This window comes from Jaculus jaculus, chromosome 1 (genome assembly GCF_020740685.1).
Source record: "Jaculus jaculus isolate mJacJac1 chromosome 1, mJacJac1.mat.Y.cur, whole genome shotgun sequence".
Lineage (NCBI taxonomy): Eukaryota > Metazoa > Chordata > Mammalia > Rodentia > Dipodidae > Jaculus > Jaculus jaculus.
In genome coordinates this window covers 219,916,098-219,935,781 of record NC_059102.1, presented here as the reverse complement: position 1 = coordinate 219,935,781, position 19,684 = coordinate 219,916,098, and the positions used below count along the sequence as shown (strand labels likewise).

General features: G+C 46.5%; 1 pseudogene; it reads left to right on the top strand.

The window, feature by feature from the left end:
• Nucleotides 1-548: 548 nt before the first annotated feature.
• LOC101602635 lies at nucleotides 549-18,002 on the top strand (annotated as a pseudogene).
• Nucleotides 18,003-19,684: the final 1,682 nt, after the last annotated feature.

Genomic DNA, 19,684 nt, shown 5'->3' with positions numbered 1-19,684 from the left:
ATGTCTTGGCCACCAACCCAGACAGGGAGAAGACAACTGGGTCTGTAAGGGACTGGGTGGCCCAGCCCAGCCCAGCCCAGCCAACCTCAGCTTTCCATAGCCTCCTTCAGGTCAAAAGCCAGAGACACAGATTCTCTAGAGTAGGAGAGAGGCCACTCAGGACACACTGCAAGAAGGTGCCAGGCTGGGGGTGGCAGAAGGCTGGAAAGCTCTGGCCAGAGATTGGGTAGAGATTGCCCAGGACTAAGGCAGGTTAGGGAGCCAGCTGGCTCAGGAGGTTTATGTTTGATTTAGATGCTTTAGTCTCTTTCTTCCCCCTTTCACTCCTTCTCTCTTCTTCCATGTCTTCCTCCATCTTCTCCTCATCCTATTCCTCTCCCTCCTCCTCCTTGTTCTCACTGTCATCCTCCTCTATGCCTCCCTCATGCATTGTCCTGGGTCTTTTCTCTCTCAGCCCTTTTGGTTCCTGTTCTTGCCCACTGTCTCTGTAAGTTCCCATCCTTCTCCTGGCCCTTAGAAACTTACCCTCTGTCCATCTGCTCTGTAGGATGCTGCAGCTGAATCTGTCCTGGCTGGGATGGGGGCCTGTGGTGGCTTCCCCATGGCTGGTTCTGCTACTAGCCAGGACTTCCGGGCTGCAGGCTCGCATTTTGACCCAGATCTACAGCTTTTATAAAAACTCTCGTTGCCTCGGCTGTTTCCCTCAGCCTCCCAAATGGAACCAGCTTATGGGTCATCTGGGCTGGTAAATGTGGTACCAGGACAAGTCTTGGATGCCAGGAATGGGGCTCAAGGGGATTGGGGTGGGCTGGGGTCTAGGGTGGAAGAAGAGGCAGGGAGGGACTCCTTTATGCCTCCCATGATACCCTCATTTCCCAGGTATGCCAACCCAAGCCTTTCTTACATCCCTCTCCCCACCAACTCCTAATGTGCCAGCCTCTCTTTCACACAGAAGTGCACAGTACAGGACTCCAGCGCAGATCATATAGAGTGAGGATTTCAGGTGTCCTCACATTTTCTGCTGCTGGACTTGAGTCCTCCTGATGGCCAGCTCCCTGCCTGGATTATTTCTCTAGGCTTCCATTGTTCATACTAGTGAGCTACAGTCCTCCCTCTAGGCACATGCAGGGGGCACAGCTAGGCCAGAAAACTCTATGGGCTGACTCCTCAGCTTCCTGACCTCCAGCACCTTCTCCTTATCTCACTCTTCTCTACTAAGATGTATTAATGAGCCCCATGCCCAATCTACACACAACCTAGCCATTAAGTTCCCTTTTCAGAAGTCTTCTCAGACCCCACCTTGAGCCTTGAATTTCTCTGCCAGGTGACTTGGTCATATTTGCTTCCCTTGCAAATGGCACAGTGTGTATGTGTATGGTGGGGAGATGTATATAGGTTTCATGAAGCACACACAGAGACATGGGTGATTCAGGCAGCTGCAACACTAAAATCTCACCCAGAATGGGTGATGACTCACAAAAGTGGTATCTCTGGATCTTCCTGCACAACTTGTAGGAAACTCCACTAAATAGTTCCTCCTTCAAGCAATTTTTATGCTTAGATTAACTCAGGGAAAGTCCTTTCCTTGTGGATCTTGTAGATTTTGTGAATTTCCTGAAGTCTTGTGACCCTCACTCTTCTCACCTTGGAAGGAATATTTCCACAGGAGGAAACTGGGTATACCACATATGATTTGAATATGAAATGTCCCCTATCATGAATGCTTGGTTCTAGTGATACTATCTGTAGGTCTGGAATATCTAGAAGGTAGGGGGCATAGCTGAAGAAAATAGGTCACTGAGGGCATGTCTTACAGGACACCTCTCTGGCCCCTTCTCTCTTTCTGTTTCCTGTCTACCATGAAGTCAAGAATCTTCCCTTTCATACGCTCCCATCACCATGATGTTCTGCTCAATTGTATAGACTGGCCCTTCTGAAACCATGAGCCAAAATAAATCATTTCTCTGTTTAGTTGTTCTCCCTGGCATTTTAGTCATAGCCACATAGAAGTAACTAACATCAAGCTTAATGGGTGGTTTTGATGAAGCTCAAAAGACCAAATGTCTGGGCTAGGACGATGGTCAGTTGATAAAGTGCTTGCTGTGCAAGTACAAGGATTTCTAAATTCAGATCTTACAACCCATGTAAATGCCTAATGTGGTAGTGTGCACCTACATCCTAGCAGGCAGGAGACAGAGACCCCCAGATCCCCAAGGCAAGCTGGCTAGCTAGTATAGCTGAATCAGAGAGGTCTGGGTTTAGTGAGAGGCCCTGTCTCAAAGAATAAGCTTGGGAGACATTGCAAAATACAACTGAGGTTGACCTCTGGCCTTTTCATGTCCATACTCATATGAACACAGATATATAAGCACATGCACAATATATACAGAAGAAGAAAGAGAAGACCAGAAATATGCTAGAAATTTCTTTGGTAATTAATGTGCCCTTAAGGTTTGGGGTGGGAGTAAGGACTGTACTGGGAGTTGGACTAGAGACCATCTGTGCTGCATTCTGGTAAAGAGCTTGTGTATATTTTGTTCCTATGAGATTTTTGTGGGGAGCTGAGTTTTAGAATGACAAACTAAGGGGCAAGAGGGACAGGTCAATAGTTAAGCCTGACAACCAGAGTTCCAAATCCCATAATCCATGTAAAGCCAAACATAAATAGCACATACATGTTTAATTTCAAAGTTCCTACAGAAATGGGAGGTAGAATCAGGAGATTTACAAATCTCCCAAGCCAACTAGACTAGTGTTTACAGGAGAAAAATTACAAGAGAGATCCTGTCACAAGATAGAAGGCAAGGACAGAAACTCCAGGATTGTCTTCTGACCTCCACATATGTACTGAAGCATGAATGAGTGCATGTGTACACACACACACACACACACACACACACACACACACACACACACACCACCTGACCAAAAGAAGCTTCTGGGAGGAAAGGGTTAATTTGGCTTACAGACTTGAGAAATTCCATGATGGCATGGGAAACATGGCATGAATAGAGGTTGATCATCACCTCCTGGCCAACATCAGGTGGAAAATAGCAGCAGGAGAGTGAGCCAAACTAACATGGGTAAGCTAGGGCTAATAAACCTCAAGGCCCAACCCCCAGTAACACACCTCCTCCAGCAAAACTTCACTTCCCAAATTACCATCAGCTGGCAACCAATCATTCAAAACACATGAGTTTATGGGGGACATCTCATTCAAAACACACACACACGCACACACACACACACACACACACACACACACATACACAGCAAACTAGATTATTTGACAGAAGTTTCAAAGGAGCACAGAACTCAGGTTGTGGCATGGTACTGATTTAACCATATTTATAGTAAGATTTGGGAGCAATAAGCAGAGCTAAATGATAAGAAAAACTTGCAGTTTGTCCAGAAAAGGAGTACATGTAACATTGTGGCCAAGATGTGAATGCTAAAGAGGTAAGCACCAATAAAAACAAATAAGTACTTTGTGCTGGGGCAACAGGAAATATGCCTTGAGGACCTCTCCCGAATCAGCAAGACCTACACCCATGGTAACCTCAAGGATTTACAAAGGTAAACTCATCTGGAAGACTCTCTCTTGAGAAGAGAGCACAGCTGGAGCACCCTTCTCACACAGAATCACATAGGAAGGTGTTTTCCCAGGATTTGGTTCAGACACTTAAGTTCAGAGCCCCCAAAGCAGCCATTGTCCAGATCACCCTGCTTGAGCTCTTGGAAGACTTGGTGTCACTCACATATTGCTAGTTTTGCAGGCAGACTAAAAGCAAAAGTTATATAATCATGGGAGGCTGCCAGCTAGATTTCAAAGAAAGGCCTTACAGGCCAGGCAATGTATAGCAGAGAGAGGCTCATAGCTAAGATTTTACCCCAAGTTTTAGAGGAGATTTTGGGTTTGGACTTGAGCAATGCTAGGACTACAAAGATTTTAGAGATCATGCAGATGGGCTCAGATGCATTTTGAATTATCAGATGACCATAAGCCTTTGGGAACTAGGAGTGGAATATTATGGTTTAGATATGAAGTGTCTTCCAAAAACCTGGGTCCTTAGCTACTGGATCCAATCATTGACAGATGACTGGATCATGAACGTTGTTGTATGAATTTTTCCTGGGAAGACGTGAACACACATTTATTCACCCAGGAAAAGGCACTGACAACAGATGGATTCTAGTTTGGTAAACCAAAGAGTCTACTACAGTTGTTTACTGAAGCATGGGAGACTTATCGGCTGCTGCATCACTGAAAAGCTCACCCAGCATGGCTTATAAAGGCACATCCCTAGAGCTCCTCTCACAACTCTATTAGAGGGTCTTCCAGTTCAATCCAAGCTCTCCAGTCAGGAAGATAAACTAGCCAGCTTGCCCTAGGCATCCTCTCGTCTCTGCCTCCCAGTGTTGGGATTACATATGCAAACCACTATGGCTTGGATTTACATGGTTGTTTGGAGATCTGAACTAAAGTCTTCATGCTTGTGCAACAAGTGCTTTATCCACTGAATCATCTCCCCAACCTTCAAAGATGTATTTTCCCCTGTAACAGAGGGACCAGGATTGCTGTTTACTGAGCCTCCAGGATGTGGGTTCCACACAGGAGATGATGAAGTGGAGGATGACAGCTTCAGAGCTCTGTCTGGCCCCTTGCACTTGCAAGTCCTCTCTGGCAGCCTAGAAGAGCAAGTATCAGTATCTCTTTGTTCTTTTCCAGATTCAGAGCTCAGAGGAGGGTCTCCTATACATTCAGGGCCTAGTGCGCACCTTTGGGGATGTGTGCTGCTGGAAAGTGGGGCCATGGCACACTGTCACCCACATCTTCCATCCTGCTTTCATCAAGCCCGTGCTGTAGACACCATGCAGCCCCAGCTTGCCCACCATTGATGTCACTGTGTGGTGTCCAGCTGGTCAGGTGACCTGAGTATGCACAGGAGGAACCGAGACAGTGAAGCCCCTGATTGTGTCTCACATGGACCCCATCTGTCTTACCTGTGGTCATGTTGCTCATGCCCATCCTGTGTAATGTCTTCTGTGTGATCACTCCTGGTGTAGGGCCACAGTTGCTTTCATATACTATATGTTGTACCTGATGGACACCTGGGCTTGTATGAAGATGGTCCTGTTTGGGGGGCAGGGTGGGGTTCATCTAGGTCCCTGGACAATTGAGGTGTTTTGGGTTCTGTCTGGTTCTTGTCTGAGGGGTTGTTTGAGTTTGTCTTTTTCTCCTGTTAGGTCATATCTATGTCTTCTTTGGGTTGTCTGAGGTCTGGGACCCAGACACTTTCTGAAATATGACTGAGACCTTATTTGAGATATGTACAAGGCAGACTTAAATATGTACAGGTGGCGACTGAGGCCCAGATAGGTTACATCTGAGCCACATTGTGAAATTAATTTTGACATAAATAAATGTATGTATATACACACACATATATATGTGTGGCATATGTTGTATATGTATATATGAATGATTATATGTGTGTGGGCATTTGTGTGTATCAGGTGTTCATGCATATGTTTGCTGGTGGGAGCAACAGAGCAATGTCAGGTGTCTTCCTAAATTGTTCTACATCTTTTGTGTGTGTGTGTGGTGTGCATAAAAGTGTATTCATATATGTTTGTGGTGCATATATGTATGTTGGTGCACATGCACTTGTGTGCACATACATATGGATGCCAGAGGTATACATCAGGTGTCTTCCTTGACCACTTTACACTTTATTTACTGAGACAGGGTCTCTCACTTGAACCCAGAGCTCACCAATTTGGCTACTTGAGCTAGCCAGCTTGCCCTAGGGGTTCTCTTTTTTTTTATTTTTTTTTAATATTTTTTTTGTTCATTTTTTATTTATTTATTTGAGAGTGACAGACACAGAGAGAAAGACAGATAGAGGGAGAGAGAGAGAATGGGCACGCCAGGGCTTCCAGCCTCTGCAAATGAACTCCAGACGCGTGCGCCCCCTTGTGCATCTGGCTAACGTGGGACCTGGGGAACCGAGCCTCGAACCGGGGTCCTTAGGCTTCACAGGCAAGCGCTTAACCGCTAAGCCATCTCTCCAGCCCCCTAGGGGTTCTCTTATCTCTGCTTCCTGAGTGCTGGGATTATAGTGGGCCACCATGCCCATGCAACATGTACATGGGTGCTAGAGATCCAAACTGAGGTCCTCAAACTTGTGAGGCAAGTGCTGTATACACTGAGCCATCTCCCAAGGCCCCTCCACCTATTTTTTGGAGACAGAGTCTCATACTGAGCCTAGAACTCACTGATTTGGCTAGATTTGCTAGCCAGCAAGCTTTGGAGGTTCTTTTGTCTCTGCCTCCCCAGCACTGGAATTATAGACACATGTCCTCATGCCTGGCTTTTACATATATTCTTGGGATATGAACTCAGTGGTGCATGTTGAGGTGTGTCAGAGAAGATCATGTATATTGTGGCCATGTCATGACATGTTAGTTTATGTGTATCTATATCACTTGTCTATATCAGGAGATGTTAGAGAGTGCTGGATGGACAGGATGCTCTGGTGTCTATGAAGGTCTGTAGAATGTTGTACTGAATTCAAGTGTGGCAGACATGTTGCTCTCTGCAGAAACCATGTGATGTGCTGGGACATGAATTGTCATGTCACACTATTCCTTTTCCTCTCTTCCATGTTCCATCTACCCTTGTCCTTGGAGGGGGGTGTGTTAATCCTTGGTTGAGGGACCCAACCCTTCCAAAGTCCTTCCACACTCAATGGCTCCTGACAGTCTTCATTCATGTCAGCTGCAGTTGCCTCCAAAGACATGGTCTTCTATAGCTTCCTGAAGCCCTGTCTGGGTGAGTATATGCAGGGGAGGGAATGGTGACACCTTTGAGTAGTCAGAAGATGTCACCCTTGTTTCCCACTGATATGGCTGCCTTACCAGGAGATGGGCTCTTGCTGAGTGCTGGTGACAAATGGAGCTGCCACTGTCACATGCTAACACCCACCTTCCATTTCAACATCCTGAAGCCCTATGTGAAGATTTTCAATGATAGCACAAATATTATGCATGTGGGTTCCTTGAGCCTAAGGTGAAGGGGCTGCAGCCAGATCTGGTCGACAGCCCTGGATCACATGGAGCATTTGGGTGTAGTATTAATTACTTTCCTTGTTGCTGTGACAAAAATGCCTGACAAAAGCAGTGCCTCCTCCTATGAGCAGTTCTCTTCAAATGCAACTCTTACAAATAGCATCAGAAGGGTTAGAGATGGCTCCGTGGCTAAAACACTTGCCACATATGCTTGAATACCTGAATCCAGAGCCCCATGCCCCATGTAAAAGCCAGAACCTGTGGTAGGCTTCTGTAACCCCAGCAACCCAATGGCAAGATGGGAGGCAAAGACAGGGCTTATAGACCTGCTTACCTGGCCAATGCAGCATTGAACAATAATGACAAGAAACCCTCCCACAAATGTGGTAGAAGGTAAAGGACAGAACCCACAAGCTGTCTTCTGACCTCTACATATACACAGTGGCATCCCTGTACCTGTATTCTTACATGTGAACACACACCCACACACATTCTGAAGAAAAAAAGTATCTTATATGGATGGACATATATGCAAACATATATCTCTTTTTGCATGTGTGTGTGTGCATGTATGTTCATATGCATGTGGGTGCATGTGTGGGTACAAATGTGCATATGTGTGCATGCATGTAGACACCAAGGTTGATGTCAAGTGTCTTCCCTGATCACACTCTTCTTTATGTCACTGAGGCAGGAGTCTCACTGGAACCCAGGGCTCATGCTTGTACAAGTGCTTTGTCCACTGAGCTATCTTGCCAGGCTCTGAGATAGATTTATAATAATGAAGATAAGGACACTAACACTGACTGAATGCTTAGTATATGTCAGAAATTATGGGGCATACAACAATTCTTTAATGAATGAAATCCATTTCTCACAAGCCTGTGAGGTAGAAGGCATTCTTCCCCATTGAGGATGATGAGCCTGAGGTTCTGATACATCAGAGAGCTTGTCAAGGCTTGGTCAGGTAGGAAGTGAGTGAGGAGTGGTTTATCAGGCAGCAAATCAAGTCATCTTAACAATTGCTGACAACTTGGCAGGTGGGACCTGGGAGAAGATAATGAGCTGACCAAAGGCACACAGAGCATGGGCATGAACTCAGGGTGCCTGAACCCTCAGTTTTGCACCATCACCCCCAGTAATAGCAGTTTTTACTCACACCTAAGTCTCATTATCTATGGGGTAGGGTGTCTGGGGCTCAGGATCAAGAAATTGGTTCTGGGGGATCTGATCCATTTAGGTGGGTGGGGTTGGACAGGGACTCAAGGACTATGGCCCAACACCAGTCCCATTCCTTTTTCTGCCCAGGCCAAGTGGCAGCATTTAATCTCACAGGGCAATGCCTGTCTGGACACGTTTGATCACATCAGCTTCATGACATTGGACAGTCTGCAGAAATGCATCTTCAGCTTTGACAGCAACTGTCAGGAGTGAGTTCCTGCCCCAGGCCTGGACACTTGGCTCATGGACTCAAAGGAGGAGTGGAGAGAGGACTGTTAGAGGGAGCAGAGAGTACTCCCTGGAGGAGGTGGGCCAGAAATAGCACAGAAGGTCCTGGAAGTGGTGAGGGAGTGGTCCTTCTAAGAGATGGAAGAGATGTGGATGAACAGGTCACAGGCATCCAATAGTGAGGAGGTACTTTGGAGATATGGTTGCTGGAGGAGGCAGTGGCTTAATCCCAAGGACTTGAAAAGCAAGGCAAAGGAACATGGACTTCATTATGAGGTTTCTGGGACACCACTGAAAGTGTTTAAGCTTGTATTAGATTTCCCTTGCTGTAACAAAATACATGAGCTAACAACATAAAAGGAAGAAACATTTGGGCTAGGGGGATAGCTCAGTGGTTGACGTGCTTGCTATTCAAGCAGAAAGTACTGAGTTTGTATCCCAGCACCCACCTAAAATCCAGGTGTGGTGGTGTAAACCCAGTACTAGAGAAATGGAGACTGAAAGCTATCTAAGGTTTGCTGGCCAGCTAGTCTAAGTGAGTCAGTGAGCTCCAGTGAGCAAGTTTCTTTCTCTCAAAATAAGGTGAAGACTGACTGAGCACGAGACCTTATGTCAACATCTGTTCTCTCCATGCACATGCACATGTGTGCACTCACACAAACACACACATGCTTCAACACACATATGAACACCACATACATGCACACCACTCACATAAACACACACAAAAGAAGAAGGGTGTGTCTTGGTTTCACAGGCTTTGGTCAATGATCAGTTGGCTCTGTGATGAAGTGGCACACCAAGCAGGAACATATAGAAGGGAAGACTGTTCCCCTTGTGGCAGCTAGTAGTAAAGAGCAAGATAACAAAGCATGGGGATCCAATTATCCCCCTCAAGAACACACCAATGACCCAACTTCCTCCTGCTAGACTTGAAGGGTTCAGCATCTCTTAACTGCCCCACAGCCTGGCAATGAAAATACCAACATGGGGCTGGAGATATTTGCTCAGTGGTTAAGATGCTTGCTTGCAATGGCCTGTGTTTGATTCCCCAGTACCCATGTAAATCCAGATGTACATAACACATACATCTGAAGCCATTTTGCAGAAGCTAGAGGCCTTGGGGCTCCCATTCTCTCTCTGTGTGTCTCTCTTCATTCTCTGCTTGCAAATAATTTTTTTAAAAAAGTGTGTATACACACACACACACACACACACCTCTTCAGGACAGTTCAAACTATGGCAGATCTACTGAGTAGACACTAACTGTTCTGAACATACTAGATGAGCTGACACTGGATGAGGGACACTTGAAAGGGAGCTAAAACCTAGACCTGGTGGAAGAGAAGGGGCTCCAAGCTAGGGGGGTAGTTTCATGCAGGAGGTGGGGCAGGACTGGATCTTGGGTGGGAAAGGAAGGAGAGGGGCCCAATGGCCTGGAGGTGGCTCCAAGAGATGCAATGAGTGTGAGAGCAGATCACAGAGAGTCAAACTTCAGGGCTGATCCCACTGGGTATTACCATCTCACTTAGTGGGGAGCCCGTTCCTCCTAGACACAGGACTTCCAGATAGCAGAGCCCTAAATGTCATATTCTACAAAAGTTTCCAGATGTCCCTTAATCCAAAAATGTCCTTGGTGCTTATGAACACCCGACCAAGCTCAAACCACAAAGAATATAGTGCTTTTTAGTCTAATTTGGTGATATCAATTGACCCACATACCTCTCCCTTTCTGGGGACCTTCCCTTGTTCCCCTTCTCCTCCCATTAAACCCCTTTTTTCCCCAACCATCCCCCCTTCTACTTCAGTGTCTTGTTTTGCTATTGTTGTTTTCTTTTTTAAAGTTTCTTTATATTTCTTTCTTTATTTATTTAAAAGAGGCAAACAAGAGGGTGAATAATGGGCTCTGTATGCAAACTCCAGATGTATGCACCACTTTATGGCTTTATGTGGGTAGTGAGGAATCAAACCCTGGTTATGAGAATTTGCAAGCGAGCCCTTCTCCAGACTTGTTCTTGTTGTTTTTGGTGAAGGGTCATACTCTAGCCCAGGCTGACTTGGCACTTGCTCTGTAGCCCCATAATGGATGATTCACAGTGATCCTCCTACCTCAGTCTTCTGAGTGCTGGGACTACAGGCATGTGCCACTATGCCTGGCTTTGATGTTGTTTTTGTGTGTGACTCTCTGAGTTTACTTAAATAGGATTTGTTGCCTAAAAATGGGGTTCTTTATTGGAGCATGGGCAACTTATCATTCTGTATGACACTCTGAAGAAAATGACTGCCCTTGCCTCTGTCTCAGCAACCATTAGCTGCCAATAATTCCTCAGAGAGGATGAGGCCTCATGAGCTGCTCCACAACCCATGATGGGATGCTGGTGGGCTCAATCTTGTGCAAGAATTATGAAGGAAACTACAGCTGTTACAAGTTTAGGAGTACAAAGGGCATGTCATGTTTGAAAGACAGAGCTCCACAGCATTCCTCCCCATCATCAGCCCTTACATTCTTTCATCTAACAAACAGATTAGATCTCTCTTTCTCTCTCTCCTTTCTCTCTCTCTCCCTCTCTGTCCTTCCTTAAAAACTAGCAGGCATTTCTTTGGCCATCTGTTTCTGGTTACATCAGTCCCGGAGAATAGAGGCAGCTCTTGGATGCTTGTGATTCACATATGTTAAGTCATCATTGCATCTGTGACCAGATCCCACAGAAAGCCCAGTGAATATATTTCTGCCATCTTGGAGCTTAGTGCCCTGGTTTCCAAAAGGTACCAGCGGTTACTTCTGTACATGGACCTACTGTACCGCCTCACTACCGATGGGATCCACTTCTGCAAGGCCTGTCGCCTGGTGCATGACTTCACAGATGGCACCATTCAGGAGCGATGTCACACCCTCCCCAGTCAGGGTGTGGATGAATTCCTCCAGGCCAAGGCCAAGTCCAAGACTTTGTACTTCATTGATGTTCTGCTGCTGACCAAGGTGGGCTTTTCACAGGGCAAAATGTATCGTGATGCCCAATACCAGGTCCAATTACTGGTCCTATGAAGAAGTTGCCAAGGAGCTATGGCAGGTGTTGGAGGGTGGGAGGGACATACCATGCACACACAGATTTTAGAAGTGACTCTGGAATATGGGCTGTGGGAGACTTCCAAGGTTGGAACTTTGAAGAGCCTAAAGGTTTTACAAATTAATAACACTGCAAGACACTTTTTTTTGTGTTTGTATGTATGTATGGGTGGGTGGGTGGGCATGTGTGTCTAGAGGCCAGAGGTTGATGAAGGTGTTTCTTTCAGTTACTCTCCACCTTAATGTTTTGAGATAGGGTTTGTCACTGAACCTGGAGCTCATATATTTTGCCAGACAAACTAGCTAGCAATTCCTAGGGATCCTCCTATCTCTACTTTCCCAGCACTAGGATTATGCACATGCACTACTATACCCAGCTTTTATGTGGGTGCTAGGGATGTGAACTCATATCTTCATGCTTGTGCAGCAAGCACTTTATCAACTGAGCCATCTTCTCAGCTCTGCATGACACATGACCTATGTCTATACTGACAATTGCCCCAAACTTCATAATCAGAATATCCCATTATCACTAATTGCAATTGCCACAAACTAAGTTGGATATAGCAATGGCCTACATTCCCAGCATCCCCCTCCTTGGGCAAGGCAATATTTTCACTTGTATGGAAGCAATCCTTCCATTATTGTTGATGGCTACAGGAGCTGAGGTTAGAGGTAGAACCTGGTACACAGCAACAAGGCACATGGGGCTTGTGCAGATCAGCTGTCATATCTGTCTTTTCTTCCCTCAAAGGACACAGAGAGGGAAAGCTTTGTTCTGGAGCATAAACTAGTTCTCTCCTGTGCAAAGGTGAGGTGTGCAAACCAGTGCTTCTAGGGAGATAAGAGTTTTTGGCTTTCATGTTCCAGAACAAGAGCAAACATCTTTGGAGTGATGTATCTATCACCTATGTCTTCTGAGGCAAGCTGCTTCATCATACAGAAATAGGAAAACAAGGCTAAGGAGATGGCTCAGTGTATGAAGCGCTTGCCACACAAGCATGAGAAATATAGTTTGTACTTCCAGCTCCCATGTAAAAGCCGGGCATGGTAGAAAGTGCCTGTAATCCTAGTGCTAGGGAGGTGGAAACAGAGGATTCCTGGGGCTTACTGGATAGCTAGCCTAGCTAAGTCGGTGAGCCCCAGATTCAGTGAGACACTGTGTCTCAAAAATAAGGTGAAGAGGGCTGGAGCGATGGCTTAACAGGCAAGGCACTTGCCTGCAAAGCCTAAGGACCCAGGTTTGATTCCCTAGTACTCATGTAAGCCAGGTGCACATAGTGGCACATGTATCTGGAGCTCATTTGCAATGGCTGGAGGCTCTGGCATGTCCATTCTCTCCCTCTCTGTAATAAGTAAAAAGCCATTTTATTAAAAATAAAGTGGACAGCAATTAAGGAAGACACATGTGCACACAGACATGCACATGTTAGCCATATTATATGAACACATATAATCATGCAGACACACCACAAACAGGCAAAATAATAACTAAGTGAATAAAAGAAATAACAGGAAAACATTCATGGGTCACTGATTACTCCAACCAGGGTCACAACAGGAAGCAGGGAAGCCAGGGTTGATGTCTGTGGAGTGGGCACTTTGGTGATGTTTATCAAGAGAGGTTCAGAGTGCTGGAGAGATGGCTCAGGTAAGAGTACTTGCTGTGCAAGCAGGATAACCTGAGTTTGATCCCCAGCAGCTACATAGAAAGCCTGGCATGGTCGTACATGCTTGCCATCCCAGCACTGGGAGGGGCAAAGACAAGAGAATAACTAGGGTTTCCTAGTCAGCCAGTCTAACCAAAAAACAGAGAGATGTAGGTACAGTGAGAGACTGTCTCAGGGAAATTAGGTGATGAGTGGTAGAAAACTATGCCCAGTGGCTTCCTCTGGCCTTCATGTGCACATAGAGAACACATGTTTGCACACACATAAATATGTACATATGCACACACCACATACTCCAAACATACACACCCCAAAAGAGAGAAAGAGAGAGAGAGAGAGAGAGAGAGAGAGAGAGAGAGAGAGAGCAAGATAAAGGAAGGAAAAGGAAAGGAAAGAAGGGAGAAATGAAGGAAGGTGGGTGCAGAAGTATGGTGGATATTGTTTTTCTGGGACAAAGCACTCAGCCAAAAGCGGCTGATAGGAAGAAAGTTTTTATTTAGCATACAGTCTCAAGAGGAAGCTTCATTTTGGCAGGGGAAAGCAAGGTATGAGCAGAGGCTGGACATCACCTCTGCCATAGCAGGTGGAAAATAGCAGCAGGAGAGTAAGTCAAGCTCTGGCAATGGGGAGCTAGCCATAACACCCCAAAGCCCTTCCCCAACAACACACTTCCTCCAGCAAATTGACATCAGTGGGGGACCAAGCATTCAGAATACATGAATTTATAGAGGACATCAGATTTAAACCACCTCACAGGGCTTGGGTGTCTGGATGGATGAGGGATCTTTACAAACAGCCAGGTTAATGGAGGATCTCTCAGAACTTTGTGTGGTTTGGGGTCTTGTTTTTTCTCTAGGATGAAGATGGAAAGCAGTTATCAGATGAGGACATTCGAGCAGAGGCTAGCACCTTCATGATTGGGGGTAAGGATACCAGTGTGAAACTGCAGAAAGGATACAAGTCTCCCAATACCAGGGATATGTTAGGACCCTGGGTCCCTCCATTCCACCTATCCAGTCTTTTCTCCCTCCTTCCTGGGGGTGGGGGCTCAGTACCTGGTTGCTACCCAGCTGGTGGTTCTGAGGCAGCTCAGATACCCAAGCCTTCATGGTTGCCCCCTCAGGTCATGACACTATAGCCAGTGGGCTCTCCTGGGTCTTGTACAACCTGGCAAGGCACTCAGAATACCAGGAGCACTGCCTGCAGGAAGTGCAGGGGCTCCTGAGTGACCGGGAGCCTCAAGAGATTGAATGGTGAGTGCAAGTCCTCATGAACGTCTCCCAAGCCCCTGTCCTGGGCTCTGTTCTTCAGGTGGAGGAAGGGAGCTCTTTTTGCTGATCTTTCCATTATTGCTTGGCAGGCACAAGAACTGAAGTTAGAGGCAGAACCTGGTACCCAGTCTGGCCAGCAAGGGAAGGTTTATAGGCTTCTCAGACAGAAAGACCTGGGCTGCTGAAAGCATTAGTGAGAAGACAGCATTGGGTAAGGGCAGCCAATATCCATTAAATGAACTTCTCCTGTCACTTTCTTCTGTCTCAAATAATGTCAGGCCACCCTGAGACTATATAGTGAATTCCAGGTCAGCCTCAGCTAGAGCGAGACCCTACCTCAGGGAAAAAAACCCTCAGGTTAAACTGATAGTGTGGTGGCAAACGCTTTTTAATTCCAGCACACAGGAGGCAGAGGTAGGAGTATCACTGTAAGTTCAAGGCTAGCCTGGGCTACAGAGTTAGTTCCAGGTCAGCCTGGGTTAGGAAATGCTACCTTGAAAAAAAGAACAAAGCAAAAAGTCCCTGTGAAGTCATGGATATCAGGGCATTCTGTGTCTGGGGGGAGCACGTTGTAAGGAGTCCTACCTTTCCTTTGGCTCTTACATTCTTTCTGCCACCTCTTCCTCAATAGACTCTGAGCCTTGGAAGGTGTGATAGAGATATTGCAGTGCTGAGCACTGCTGTCACTTCTTTCCAGCACCATGATGCCTTCTGAGTCATCTCAAGGTCACTGCCTTCTGAAAGGAGAAGGTTCACTACCAAAAGTGAGAGTAGCATTAATATAACATTAAGAGAAGTGCTTACTGGGCAGTTTGATAAGCATAGTATATACATTTAGCCAGACAGCAGCAGACGTTTACACCCCTAGGGCTGGCTCATAACTACTGCTGTTTTAAGTGTTCAGTATCAGGGATGTATTCCCTCCCATGGAGTGGGCCTCCAGTCCAATTAGAGGGCAGTTGGTTTCCACCATGACAGATGTGCCACTATTATACCCGTTCGCTCAATAGGCCTTGCTGGCCAAATATAAGGCTTGCAGTGTCACTGGTGATTTCTCTCTTCCACTGAATGCAGAATGGCTTCTTCCAGCTTTCTGTCAGCTGGTCTACATGGAGAAGGTTTTCAGCTCAGCTCCAGCAGGATTTCTCAGTGGTCTTACAGCCCAAGTATGTGGAGTGTTCAGCAACAGGGTCTTACCATCTATTCCTGGTGGGAAACCAAGGGCCTCGGCAATGGCCTATAATGGGCAAAACAGATTTTTTTAAAAAGGAGCTACAGAAGGGTAAATGAAAAGTAGTGACCCAGGAGGTTTATGGGAAAAGGAATTATTTTACCATAGGACTAAGGGATGTATATATTTCAATTTTTTTGGATCAGAATTAGATATTACAATTTTAAATAACCATATAAAAAGAAGATAAAGAAAATAATAAGTTATTTGTTCTTTATTGCTTATAAAAAAAGTCTAGTGGATTCTCTGTGTATACTTAGAAAAAAGTATAAAATCACTGTATAAGGCTGTGGCAATAGCTCAGTAGTATAGTACTTACCCAGCATATACAAGTCCACGGGTTGAATCCCTAGCACCACACACACACACACAAAAACACACCACTATCTGCTAAAATGATACATTTACCTCTACATGTCAAATTGTATTGTTCTCCTGTCTTGTCTAATTGCAATTGTTGGTACCTCTAGTACAGCGATAAGGAACAAATTCATTATATCTGTTTATCTTGGCTCTTCTTTATCTTCTTAATATATATAATATATATGTTTATGTATATGTTTGGAGTGAGAGAGAGACAACATACTATGATCCCACCACACCACCCTCCCTTTTCCCCCTGCACTGAATCCTTTCTTCTTTTCAACTAGTCTCTCTCTCTCTCTTTTGTTTTTAGTTTTTCAAGGCAGGGTCTCACTCTGACCCAAGCTGACCTGGAATTCACTATGTAGTCTCAGACTGGCCTGGAACTCACAGCAATCATGCTATCTTTGCCTCCCCAGAAGTAGTGTGTTTAAAAGCATGCACCACTAGGGCTGGCTCTTTTTTTTTTTTTAAATGTCATTATTCCCCCCATTCCTATTGTTCATGTCTTGTGTAGGTAACATCAGCTGCTGTGAGGTCATGAATGTCACAGTCTGGGATGAATGTCACAGTCTGGGAAATTCCATTGTCAGCACTCCTCCCCTTCCGATGGCGCTTGTAATTTTGGGACCCATCACAACCCAGCTGTGTGGCCAGACCTTAAGGTGTCACCTGTCTCCCCTTTCCAGTCTCTTCTGTTATGGAGGGAGGAAGAGTGTGTGTGTCCTATGTGCGTGCACATGTATTCCTGTGTGTGTGGATGTCCATGTGTGTGTGTCTATGGGGAGGTGCAGAGGTCGATGTCTTCCCCAGTCATACTCCACTTTTTTTTTGTTGTTAAATATTTTATTTGCAAGGAGAGAGGGGCAGGAAATGGGTGCACCAGTACCTCTTGCTGCTGCAAATGAACTCTAGGCACATGCACTACTTTGCACATTTGGTTTTCTGTGGATACAGAACCACAGGCCAGAAGGCTTTGCAAGCAAATGCCTTCAGCCACTGAGCTCCTCCACTTTATTTTTTGACATTGAACGTGTAGCTCACTGATTTGGCTAGACTGACCAGCCAGTGAATCCGACAGATCCTTCTGTCTCCACCTCCTCAGTGCTAGCATTACAGATGCATTCTGAAACACCTGGCTTTTATGTGGGTGCTGGGAATTTTAACTCAGGTTCTCATGTTTGTAAGGGAAGCATATTATCCACTGAGCAATCATCTCAGCCTCAGCAATCAGGTATTGACCAGGCGAAATCAGACCTCACTTTACCCCAGCAGAGCAGGTCTGTCATGCTGGCAGATGTCCCTCATCCATGATGGTTAGGTCTCTCCTGTAGGCCTATACCCTTTCCGCTTTGATCCAGAGAACACCAAGGACAGATCACCCCTTGCTTTCATCCCCTTCTCTGCGGGGCCCAGGTGAGGCCAGTGGCCTGGGGTGACAGGCTGGGATTGTCAAGATTCAGGGTATCCTTCCCATCCTGCAGGCAGGTTATAAGCAAAGGTTTGGAGAAGTGGGGGAGAGAAGGTGGCAGAGCGCCGCCCAGCGCTGAGCCCCGAGGCACGCTGGGTTCCCACCTGACGGTCCGCTCCTGTCCCGCAGGAACTGCCTGGGGCAGACGTTCGCGGTGAGCGAGATGAAAGTGGCGCTAGCGTTGACGCTGCTGCACTTCTGCGTCCTGCGGGATGACAAGGAGCCACGCCCGCAGCCGGAGCAGATCCTACGTGCAGAGGGCGGGCTGCTGCTGCGCTTGGAGCCGCTGGGCACGGGCACCGGCGCGGGCGAGCGCTGGGCATTCCCGGAAGCCCCGCAACCTCTGCGCATGCCCGGCGCCTCCCAAGCGCCAGCAGAGGCTTTGTGGGACGCGGATCCCCGCTGGTGAGGGGGACTGGGCTAGAGTCTGACCCCAAGACCTGGGCTGTGATGAATTCTTCTATGGGGAGACATCTGCTGGCCCATATCTAAAGATTCCACCACATACCAACTTGGGGAAACAGTTTAATGGGCTTACTTACAGATGTCCATGCAAAAACAGTTCTCACCTTGTGGGGGTTTGACTGTAAGTACCTGTCCCCCAAAGCTTCCTACCTGGTCTCTATCAGGCAGAGTCCTGCTTGGAGGAAGTGTTCCTGGGCGATCTTGAGTCTAGCCTCAAGGTGTGTTCAGAGTCAGCGTGCACTTGCACCACGGTGCTGACTGCTGTCTTTCTGCTATGGATAATGAAATGATCTTCCTCCATCGTGATGAAGCTTCCCTGGACACTAAGCCTGAAATAAACTCTTTCCTCCCAGAAGCTGCTTCTGATCGGGTGTTTGAGCAACTAGAAGTTAACTGCAGCACACCTCAAAGGGAATGAGCTTATTCTGGAGCAAAGTATGAGTGACCATGGCCTGGGAATACATTTAAGTTGCCCAAAATTCCAGATTCCAATGTGCTAACAGTGAAATTTTTATAGTAACAAAACAGTCACTTTTTAAACACGTTGGTAACATCAGGTAGGTAGGTGGTTTACAGGAAAGGGTGGGGGTGGGGGTAACTCTGCTATACATTTCAAATGCTATCTGATGACATTCTTAGCTCTTGCATATGTGGAAGCTAGTGGTTTGTTTTAATCACAAGGATGTCAGATCTGACACAGGAGGGCAAGGAATGGCTTTCAAAGAGACTAAGTATAGCCAAGATAAATTGGCTTTGATCAGCAGCATTCTAACTCCCCATAGTCATGAAGGTCGGTCATTTAGCCTTGTAGCAGGTATGGCACCTTTCTTCCTCCTCCTCCCCCTCTTATGTTATACAGAGCATGGGCAAGGGCATACTTACAGGAGTAGAGGTGACCCCAAAGCCGCCAATCACCAGAAAGTCTTACCCCAGCATGGATAACAATACCCCCATGAAGCCATGAACAGCAGAGGCAGAATCACAGATAGCTGGCTGGGAGGTGCCGGAAGGAGTGGCTGTGATTCAGGTGAGGATCTGATGCCCAGTCCCCTCCTATGACAATTGGCTCCCTCTTGAAGGTCTCTGATGAAGATGACCATGGCTGTTGTGTTCAGGGGATAGCACTCAGAAACACTGTGGTGAGTCATGATGCAACCATGCAGATGGTGGGGCCTCCCCAGATCCAAGTATTTGACTACCCTATGAGCCATAGGGAGCCATGGAAGGTGTTTGAACAGGAGAGGGATTGGAGTTAAGGACAGGATTTGTTGCGGGAAGTCCTGGATAGATTGGGACTCGCAGCTGTTTGGACAAAGGAGAGGAAGATTTATTTGCACCAGTGGGCTGACACCCAGATATCTATGTAATAGCACCAGCCCTGGCCTTAGGCATGTGGGGCCTTTTATATCTTTCATCTATAGCAGGTGCAAGCAAGCAAAAGTTACAGAAGCAAGCCGGGCGTGGTGGCGCACACCTTTAATCCCAGCACTCGGGAGGCAGAGGTAGGAGGATCACTGTGAGTTCAAGGCCACCCTGAGACTACAGAGTTAATTCCAGGTCAGCCTGGACCAGAGTGAGACCCTACCTTGAAAAACAAAAAAAAAAAACAAAAAAAAAAAACAAAAA